Source organism: Neovison vison, chromosome 5 (genome assembly GCF_020171115.1).
Source record: "Neovison vison isolate M4711 chromosome 5, ASM_NN_V1, whole genome shotgun sequence".
Lineage (NCBI taxonomy): Eukaryota > Metazoa > Chordata > Mammalia > Carnivora > Mustelidae > Neogale > Neogale vison.
The window spans coordinates 91,685,504-91,696,263 of record NC_058095.1 but is presented as its reverse complement, the minus strand read 5'-3'; the positions used below and the strand labels follow the sequence as shown (position 1 = coordinate 91,696,263).

At 54.2% G+C, this 10,760-nt stretch overlaps 1 protein-coding gene across 1 annotated transcript in view; it reads right to left on the bottom strand.

Annotated features, from left to right (window-relative positions):
• Window positions 1–5,083: 5,083 nt before the first annotated feature.
• Window positions 5,084–10,760, bottom strand: part of LOC122907425 — a 59,454-nt gene continuing 53,777 nt past the window's right edge. The window contains exons 13-15 of the mRNA XM_044250293.1: window positions 6,924–7,025; window positions 5,553–5,941; window positions 5,084–5,185 (exon numbers count right to left, since the gene is read on the bottom strand). The gene's annotated coding sequence lies outside the window, so the exon portion shown is untranslated. The remainder of the gene's footprint in view (window positions 5,186–5,552; window positions 5,942–6,923; window positions 7,026–10,760) is intronic.

The window sequence follows — 10,760 nt, the reverse complement described above, 5'->3', positions numbered from 1 at the left end:
TGCTGGTCATCCAGGAATGGCCTAAGGCCAGGTGGCTCTTCCGTGGCAGAGAAGTGAACAAGGGCCCTGATGACCATCTGCCCTGGCCCCAACGGGTCAGAGGGGGTCACTGGTCTTCCAGATCCATTGTGATCCGCCGCAGCAGGGATGGCAGGGGCCAGCTCAGGCCCCAGAGGTGCAGCGGGTGCCAGAGTGGCTGCTGGAACGACTTCCTGAGGCACAACCTGATCCGGCTCTGGGGCCGGTGCTGTAGCTCCAAGAAGAGAAAGCATCGTCAGCTTGATTGACTTCCCTTTTGCCTTTCCCTTTCCCCACCACCACTCAGCGTGGTCTGCCTTCAAGACCCAGCCCCTGGAAGGTGTCCCCAATGGAGGCCCATGGGGACAGGGATCTGAGACGACTCACTTCTCTCGGCCCAACGACAATCTACGGAGGCTTCCTCAGGGTGGCCCACCCTGCCTCCTCCTCAGGCCCACATCAGTCACCCCCAGTCCTCCTCACCCCCAGCCTCTGGCTCTGTGGTCTCAGCGCGCTGCCTTTCTGGCAACAGAAGCTGGGCACGGCGCTGCAGGTCCGAGCCCGGCACATTGACCTGTAGGTAGGCCAGCAGCGCGTGCAAGCTGGGAAAGTCCGGAGGCTGCACAAAATCCCCTGGATACCTTTCCACCCACGTATCCAGGATGGCATAGACGGCCCTGGGGACAGACATGGAGGCAGAGAAGTCAGAGCACAGGGTACGCATCCAAACCAATATTCCCGGGAACCCCTGTGGGAACCTGGGCCCCTGGGCTTCCAGCTCCTGTCCCAGACCTGTCGGACTCCTTATCCACCTGTGACCTGGCAGTCCTTCCGAGACAGGCCTGCTCCCACACGGCAGGCTGGCCAAAAGCCGCTAGGAGTGGGAGTCCTTGATCAACGGGGTGAGCATTTCTGGACTTCTTAGGGGAGCTGGACGCACTCCTCAGTCTGTCTCCTTGCCCACTTGCCAGTTGAATTCAACTGCATGTGCCCAGGGAGGGGTGGTGTCTGGCCTCTTAATTATCCTCACTGCACTCGCCTCTGCTCCATGAAGATCCAACCAAGGAGGGAACAAAGGGACTCTGTCTCTAGCCAGGCCTTCCCGGGACCCTCCACATACCTCCACCGTTACCTCCTCTGCCCATTCACTAGGTATGGATGGACTCTCCTGTGATCTTTAGGTCTGTTTCCACTGACACTCACCTCCCACAGGGTGTGGGATGTCTGCTCCCTGAGCTCTACTGGGTCACCACGCTCCCTGAGCCCCCTCTGAGCACCCAGCATGCAGGTGCCAACAGAATGCTGTGCGATGGTTCCTAAATCCTGCGTTCTGGGTCCCAGAATTGGGGTAGAGAGAGGGCTGGGAGGGCGCAGGGATGGAGCATGACCCTCTCAGGGGTTGAAGCTGTCCTCCATCCCCTTCTGCTCTCCCACAGTGCTCACACACCTACCCCAGCTCCCCAGGGCACCTTCCCAGTTTCCAGCAGAAGCTCTCAGACCTTTACCGTAAAGCAGGAATCACAGAGGTGTGCGTGAAGGTCCAGCAGCCCCTCGAACTCACAGTACCCTCACTACCCTGCTGGAGAGGGAAGGCCCTCCTGGAGCAGCCAAAGTTTACTCACATGTTGTGCTGCTCCTGGGGTCCGCCGACCTCGTCATACGTGGAGTAAACACATCCGAATCTAGAGGAGGCCAGGGGGCATTGCATGAGATGTTTGTGGATGTTGGCTCTCACCGCCTGACCCCCGACTAGCCTGCAGCCCCGGGGTGCTGTCTGTTCTGTGCAGGGACCCCATTCAGCTCCTAGATAATTGCCTCCACCTACTGGGGCTTCCTGAATGCTTGCTGAATGAAAGGGCCCCAACCAGCCCATCACCGATATCTGAGTGGGCCTGGACCCTGCTCACCCTCAGGGGTGCCTGCTCTGGATTCACCCAGACACAGACCCCAGAAGGAATCTCAGATCTCCCTTTCAATGGCAAAGGAGCCCAGCTCAAGATCACAGTGAGAGTCAGGAATGAGGCAGAGGCTTCATCATGAGGGGCACGGGAATGTTCAAAGAGCATGCCCACAGGCCCAACAGCAGACTTTTCCACTGGCGCAGTCTCCCAAGTATTCTTTCCCTACAAGACCCCCCTGAGTCCCTATAAAACCTCTGCCCCAGTTAGGAGCAAGGGAAGCTTGGGGAAGCTTGGGGTCCTGCCAAAGTCTCACAACCAGGCATTGGCCAAATCCCACGGAGCAGTTAGGGGCAGGGGAGGGTGCTCACCTTGCAAAGAGGAGTGCCAGCACCTCCTGGGTGGTAGCAAATGTGCGGTATATTTCCAGAAACATATGAACATAGTTTAGATCTTGTTTTATGACGGCAGTCACCAGGTAATCAATTCCGGCCTCCAAGGAACTGGCCCGAGTGTTCCATAGTATCGAGGTCTTATTCCTTTTCCTCGTTGAACCATTTTTCCCCTGAGGTGAATCAGAGGAGACATGAGTCAGTGCTGTGGCCACCAGGAGGGTTGGGGCTTGGAGGGCAGAATGAGCCCCCAGATCTCAGGGACTTATGCAAGAGGTGGGACAAGAGAGCCCAGAGTCCGAAAAACAATCATGTGACTCAGTGTCTCATTGGGTTCAGCCTAAGGCTCTTGGTTTTGCTTCAGGTCATGGTCTCCGTGTCCTGAGGCTGCACTCCTCGTAGGGCTGTGTCCATAGGGCAGTGTCTGCTTGAGGATTCTGTCTCTCCCTCTGCTTCTCCCCACTCTCCCCCTGCCTCCCTCTCAATCCATCAATCAAGCAATCAATTAAGAACCCTTTAAGGAAGGGGTGTCTGTGTGGCTCAGTGGGTTAAAGCCTCTGCCTTTGGCTCAGGTCATGATCTCAGGGTCCTGGGATCAAGCCCCGCATCGGGCTCTCTACTCAGTGGGGAGCCTACTTCCCCTCTGTCTCAGCCTGCCTCTCTGCCTACTTGTGATCTCTGTCTGTCAAATAAAGAAATGAAATTTAAAGAAAGAAAGAAAGAAAGAAAGAAAGAAAGAAAGAAACCTTAAAGGAAAAGAGAAAATGTTCTTGATACCCATAGAAAGAATTGAAAAAAATGATGTCTGAACTTGCTAGTATCTCAGGTCCTTTTGTGAGCGGAGTATTGGTAGCACGTCCCTGCAAGAGTGGCATGGATCCTGTAATTTCTGATGACATAGCCCATTATTTTTATTTTTTTGAAAGATTATTTATTTATTTATTTGACAGAGAGAGAGAGAGGGGTCACAAGTAGGCAGAAAGATAGCCAGACAGACAGGGGGAAGCAGGCCTCCACGCTAAGCAGAGACACCAACGTGTGCCTCGATCCCAGGATCATGAGACCATGACCTGAGCTGCAGGCAGAGGCTGAACCCCCTGAGCTACCCCAGCACGCAACACATCTCATTCTTGAGGTGAGAACACAGACGTTTTAGGTGAGAGGGCTTAGGATAGGAGGGCACGTAGGCTGTAGGATGCAGCCTGTTCATTGGCCACAGAAGGGGATTATATCCAGTCCTGTCCCTGTAAAGGGCTCGATGCCGGTGATAAATGACTGGCCTTCTGGACTGCCGTGCAGTGCAGTGAGGCCCCTGTTCCTCACCCTAGGGGCCCCAAAGATGTGTTCCGTCAAAACAAAAGCACAGAGCAAGAGACAGAGTACCATGGGCCCCATGTCCTTTTGGATCAGAGTCTCTCAACTCACTCTTGCAAATGATCATTTGCAAGATTTGTATAACCTGAGGAAGGAACTGTTGGGCCAATGGGGACCCCTGGGAGCACGAGTTAGGAAAATGCCTAGCACAGGGCAAAAGGAGTCTAGATAAACGGGATGAGATCTGGTCTAAAGTCTCTTTAATGATATTCCTATAAGTATGTGGACAATAACCCTGCTTCTATCGAAGGCGTGGGCAGGACCATGAGGGCCAGTTTGGGGAATAGATGGGATGCAGATTCATGGGAGTACAGGACTCTAGGAGGCCAGGCTGGCTTCTAGGAAGTGAGGCCCTTGGTGCTGCATCGGCGCCCCAGGGGTCGGGTCTCCCGAGCACCTGCACTCACCCTGAGCCAGCGCCAGACTCCGTTGGCCCTGTGCGGCTTCTTGTCCTTCGAGGAAGGAGAGCAGGGGATGTCAACATTCAGCTCCTGCACCATGTCCTCTGGAGCGTTCTGTAAAGACAGTGCCCGGCAGCCAGGCAGGAGGCCTTAGAGCCCTGTCTGGAGGCCTTTGCTGGTCTTCAGACCCAGGGCGCTCCATTCCAGACACACCATAGCCCAGGATGCAGAGCCCTCCCCCAAGGAGAGAAACGTGGCCCAGCTTCAGGGCCTTGGATGTGCTCTGGCACAGCTAAGAGGCACCTCAGGAATCCCCTGTGAACCCGGCCCACCATGACATTGGTGTGAACAAGAAGGGATCACCAGGGTATCCACTGTGCTCACTCTCCTCCTCCAGCCCATTAACGGGAAACCCCACATATCCCTCCTCCCCTCAAACTGCAGAGGAAGTGTTGGGGCTTCCCTAGGACAGTTCAGAGGGGTGAGCATTGCATAGTCTCCTCAGTAGTAAGTACCTTATGGCATATCCCTCGAAACGCCCTGAGGCATCGTGGGGGTGGTTTTAGCCAATGTCTCCAGGAAGGGAACAAGTCGTTTTCCTGGGGGTTCTGGTCCCCAGAGCCCCGGGATGTACGTAGACAACACAAAAACATCTTTCTGTGTCAGACGTTTCTGTCCAAATAGCCCTGATACCGGACTAGAGTGTGGGTCCTGGTTGCAGGGGTTACAAGTTGTGGGCCTTTGTGATCCAGGCAGTGACATCACTGCCTGTGATCCCCTCCCAGGGCCCACTCCTGGTTGGACCCCTACATGAACAGTGCTCCCGTCTGCCATCTCCTCATCCCCCTTCTGCATGCAAGGCCACATCTTATCTGTACAGTGACCCCAACACACCCCTCTCCACAGGCCCCCAGGGAAGGTCGGGGAGCAGCCAGGGCCCCAGCTTGCAAACACACCTGGTTTCAGACACAAGTCTCTATGCTTACCTGGTTTGGACCTTAGATAAGCCATTGTGCCTCACAGGGATGGTCTTCCCTGCAAAATATGGATGATTCCAGCATGTCTTTCTATCAGATGTCCACAGGCATAGGTTGGATAATAGCTATGATGTTAGAGGAGTGCTGTCACAGGTAGGAAATACCTCCCAATTTCCTCCCTCCTATCAACTTCTTGGAATCTACTAGTAATCAGATCCCACCCCACATTCCCTCCTGGGGTGTGAGTGTTTGTGTGCACAGGCACACTCGCTCCTGTGTGCACACATGTGTTCATCGGTGCTCACATTCTGGAGTCCCAGAAGACGACAGCCCCACCTACAAAGGGCTGGGTAATAGCTTCTCAAGAACTTAGGCTTTGTATTTTTAATGAAATCCCTTAGTCAGGGACTGGAGTCTTGGCCCTTGGCCCTAGGGTGGGAACAAGTTATGCGGGTGATGGGGCTATGGATACATCCGAGGGGAGGCACCTACCCGAAGGAGCCTACTGCAAAGTTTCCATCGACAGACAGATGCATGATTGAAACACTTAGGTGTCTACCCCTGTCTGGGACATTCCTGGCTTAAAAGTGTTCAAGGGGTGAAGTGGGGTGATATCCCAGGTGTGACAGCATGATCTCAGTATCCCGGTGGTCCGCAGAAGGCTAGGTGGGGTCCGAATGCTTCAGAGTTCCCAGACATCAGTTAGGGAAAATGGCTGAAAACCGTGAAGCTACATCCTGGCTTTCTACTCTGTAAAGCCCTGTACTCCGAATCACAGCATAGTTGGGTGATCACTTTCCTGGGAGGAGTCTAGAAGAAGCAGAAGCCTTGGCGAGACCTCCGACACCTCACAGTTGGTCAGTATGATCTTCATAGCCGTCCTATGAGATGGTAGGGCAGGTGTTAGGACCATTTCACAGATGAGGAGACTGAGGCTGGCAGGCAGAATAACAGCCCACCAGTGGCCCAGTAACTACACAGAGCTGGGGCAGGAAACCAGGCTGCCTGGCCTGTCACTGCCCCATGGCGCCAGGCACCCCTTGCCATCGCTGTGTGCCAATCCTATCCGGGGAAGTGGCATCCCTGCCCTCCAGTTTAAAATCTGTTGGGTTAAAAACAAGAGAAGACCACCACTTTTCGTATGTGTAGTTGGGGCTAGAGTGGACAAAGTGAAAACAAGGAAATGGAATAAAATAACAAAGAGCCTCCACCCCTCTTTCACACTCTGGGAATTATGTGAGCAACTGCTCTCCCCAACCTTGAACCTTGTTGCTAATCTAGTTTCCACATTCCTCTAGGGTCATTCCCCAGTGTGACAAAGGAAAGGAACCAGGCTCTGTGGTTTAACAAGGCCCAGCCCGGGCAATAATCCAGTTACATGAACCCAAACCCGAGGCCAATTAAGCAGGGTCTCCCCCAGTGCTCCCTCCTGGGAGAGGGTCCGCCTTGGTCCCTCTCCTAACTCCCCCCACTCAGTCCAGCTAATGCGGGCCACACCCAACAGCTAGGACTCCTCACCTGGGACCCCCAAGTGTTGTCTTGAGAGCCCCGGGGACACTGCGTTCCCACCCACTGAAGGAGGAAATTCCCACCGCTACCCCACTTGCAGGGTTGACGAGTTAGCATGAACAGCTGCGTGCTGCCGCAGGCATGCCTTGCCCTCCCCTCCCAGCTCCGTGCAAGCACACTCGCAGCCACGTGAGAGCCCTGGCCAGCACGCAAAGCCTCTGGGTTCACAGTCTCGTCCTGTGGGCAGGCGGGAAACAGAGAGCCGCGGCTGATCTGGAACCCTCAGAACCAGTGCTGGGCATAAGCGGGGTGGGGTGGGATGGGGTGTGGACACTTGCCCAGGGGGCGCCTCACCGGGTGTTCATCCCAAGATGCTAGTCCTCCTGGGTTCTCAGGGATCAATAGCTCTCCCAAGGTGTGCTTTCCCAGTATTCAGATTCTGTTCCTACAAATGATCTAGGAGGGCAAAAGCATTCTCAATACACACGGTCAAGAGTGCAGGGGATGGTACAGCTCTTTGTCATTTTTTTGATAATCTCAGGCGCACCCTCGAGCCCTCCAACAGGGGAAGCGATCTCCGCCCCTTAACCGTGTCTCCTCAGTTAGCAGGGCAGGTCACATCTAAGGCTGGGTTGGGACTTAAAGATTGCTGGAACCCGAGCACCCAGTCAGTGCACCAGACAGAGGCACTGCAGTTGGCGGATCTTTCCATTTTCGTTTGGGTAGAAACGATTGCCTTTGTCGGGCACTAGGTGGCTTCATTCAGGGCTGTTTCCAGACCTTGTGCCAACGCAGCTCAGGAAGCTTCACCTTCGCTAATTGTGAGCTTTGGATTTGAGGACAGCTTCTGATTTGGTGATATTTCTGTTGATCTTTGGATGCATTGAGTTAGACGGCAAAAGGCTGGAGCTAAGATTCCTGGCAAACTGCCCCTGTCTCCAGCCTGCTCCCAGGGCAACGACAACAGGCCTGGGGGACAGGACGCTGGCGGGAGGGCAGCGCTGAGTCTCCTCTGCAAGACTGACCGTTCATTCACACCTGAGTGAACCTGCCTCCAAGCCACCCTCCAGGAGAACTTTGGAAGACGAGATGCTCATGGGTGCTCTTCAAACAGCTTTGTGATATCATAGGAAATGTGATTATTCCAAAGCAGCTGCAGTTGGACTCTAGGAAATCCTGTTTAATAACTCAGCATCCCCCCGCCCCACAGATGTTGAATGTGTGCGAGACACTGTCCAAAGTATCATTCACCATCTAAGTGATCCTAGCTGGGCTGCCCCCTAGGGGCAAAGCATGGAACTAGACGTGGTCCTTGCTCTTAGGGATCTGACATTCCCATGAGAGAGACAGAGGATCAGTAAATGAGCAAACACAAAACAAGGTCATTTTAACCACAGTAAATGCTATAAAGACAATAAGCCAAGAAATGTGATCAGGATTGCCTGGCTGCGGAGGACAGCTCTGAATGGTCTGACGCTGAGTAGAGAAACCTCTGAGTAGATGGCATGTGAGCCAGTTTGAATGATGAAAAGGAGCCAGTCCTGGGAAGATGGGGGAGTAGTCCCCGCCTGCAGAATCAGCACATGCAAAGGCCTTGGGGTAGGAGGACTGAGCAGTGGATGCCAGTACAGCTATGAGGCAGAGAGTAGGCCAGATAAGCTCCAAAAGAAGCAGAGCCCAAGCCCAGGGAAACCCTGACAGTGTGTTTGCATTTCATTCTTGATATGATGGGAAACCACAGGAGGGTTGAAGTGGTGAACGGGCACCTTCCAATTAGTGCTTTTGGAACAATCCCTCTGGCTTCAATACAGAGGCACTGGGTACACAACCCTGGACGTGGCCAGGCTGTTGAGACGTGACTTGGTTCTGGTCACAGCTCTCGGGTCATCCGACAGGCTGAGGTCATAGAATGAGTCCCTTACACCTCTGGCCAGTGGGGTCTTCAGATGTGACTTACAGGGGTGAACCAGTTGGATCATGAAGTAGAACTGATCTTATAAAATGGGGAAACCAACTGGAATAGCCCAATGATTAACATGGGCCCCAGTCCCCTCTGCCCCCCGGCTCTTCCAGAGTGGGACAGACAGCACATAGGACCCTGGACTGGTAATGCTTCCCTTGGGGCCCTCTGTCCTTGGTGGGGTGACAGGAACAGTGGGACCCCTTGGCACACTTTCTCCTCAGGAGCTCACACTCTTCAGTGATCCCATCAACCCCTCTTATCAGCAGCCTCTGCTCCCTTGCCGGATGTCCCTCCATGGAACCCCAGCCCTAGGCAACTGAGCTGTGCTAGAGGAAGCTGCAGACTCTGAAGGTTGGCATCTCCATAAAGGCACAGCCTCCAGCCTCACCTGCCTCTCAGCTCTGACCCTCCACCGTCACCCCCCCACCAAACTCTGGTCTCCTGTTGTGTTCTCTCACCCATTCCCAATAACAGCTGTTCCAACTCTCCTGCTCACTCACACCTCTGTGGCCTCACCAGCAAATGAGCTCATCTGCTTTTCTGGTAAACAGAAGCCTCCATACGGGAATGTCCTCAGCCTCTGTGCTTCCTATCCTCCCCTCCCAGGACCAGACAGAGGCGGCTTTTCTCCCCCATGTCTGGCTTCCCATCCCCTCCTGTCCTTTGCTTCCATCGCTCCTGCAGCTTCACCCCCTCCCCTCTCCCCACTTTCATCAGCCACCCCTCCCAGCACCACTGCCCGTGGACAAGTCTCTCTCATCTTAACCAAAAGCTCCTGGGATCCCTCACCGCCTTCAGAGCCATGTCTCCGGTCCACAGCCCCGCCTCCTGAAAGTGCCGTCCATAGTCACCCTCTCCAGCCACTGCCCTCCCACCACTCCTGACAGGAAAGCCTCACCATCTTGATTTCTGTCCCCCTCCCACCCACTGCCCCATTCAGGCCACCTCCTCTTGGGGCTCCTGGCACACAGGTGGGCCACTTCCTGACCCTACTTCTGGTGGGGTCCTCATCTTCGTCCCCAGCCTCTCAGCATATTTGACAGCTCAGACCCACTCGTCCCCCTCTAAATACTTTCTAGTTTCTCAAACTCTCCTGATTTTCTTCCCTCTTCTCTGGCCGTTGCTTCCCAGTCTCCTTCCCAGGTTCCTCCTTTTCTCCTTTTCAGGTTCTTCCCATTTTCTAAAAATTCATGTTTCTCGTTATTTTGTCGTAGGCCAATGATTCTCAAGAGAGGACCGTTTCAGGCCTCAGGAGGGATCTGGCAATGACCAGAAGAAATCGTGTCTATCACAAGTAGGGAGCTCTACTGATAGAGACCAGAGATGCTGCTAAACACCCCGTAATGCATAGGACACTCTCCACCATGGAATTATGCAGCCCAAGGTGTCAGCAGTGCTGTCGTTGAGAAGTCCTGTCCCAGGCCTCTGTCTCCCCACTTCTCCATGCACCCATTCTCCTGGGCCAGCACCTTTGTCCCTATGTCTTTAGATACTAGGTTTGTGGTGATGGACCTCACCATCCTTTCCTGTGGCTTCAAAAGGTCTGCCTGCCTTCTGGACATTATCATTTGGAGCTTCAGCTGTCCAAAACCAGTGTAACTACGTCTCCCCATGGCAACCCAGCCCCCCACCCCAGCCTGATTCTCTTCGTGTCCCACCTCCTGGAGAATCCACCAACTTCCATCCATCTGCTCACACAGAAGTCGTGGGATCACCGTCCACCACTCCTTCTCCCTCCCATAGTCGGTCTAATGCTGCAAATATATTCCCTCTGCCCGCTCGGCTCCCTCTCCTCTCTGGTTCAGGCTCCCAGACCTCCAACTACATCCCTCCAATGGCTTCCTAAGCAGGTTCCCACCCACACTCTCCCCACCACCTCCAACCCACTTCCCATCCTGAAGCCAAAGCAATCTTCCTAAAATGTCAGTTGGATCACGTAACTTCCCTGCTAAGAGCTTTTCAGTGGCTCCCCATTGGCCTCAGGACAAAAGTCCAAATTTCTGACCATGTTCTCTCTGCCTTTGGTCACCTAGCTCATGCTTGTCTCTCCAGAAGAAGTTCTCACCATTTTATCCCTTTCCCAACCCTCCATGCCCCCCAGCACCAACAATGAAGTTCAGTCCCTGAAGTGGGCGCCATGTTCTCCCTCACCTCTGGGCATTTGCCACTAACGTCCCTCTGCTTGTAACACTGTCCTCCTGCTGCTCGCTAACTCCCAGTCACCTGCC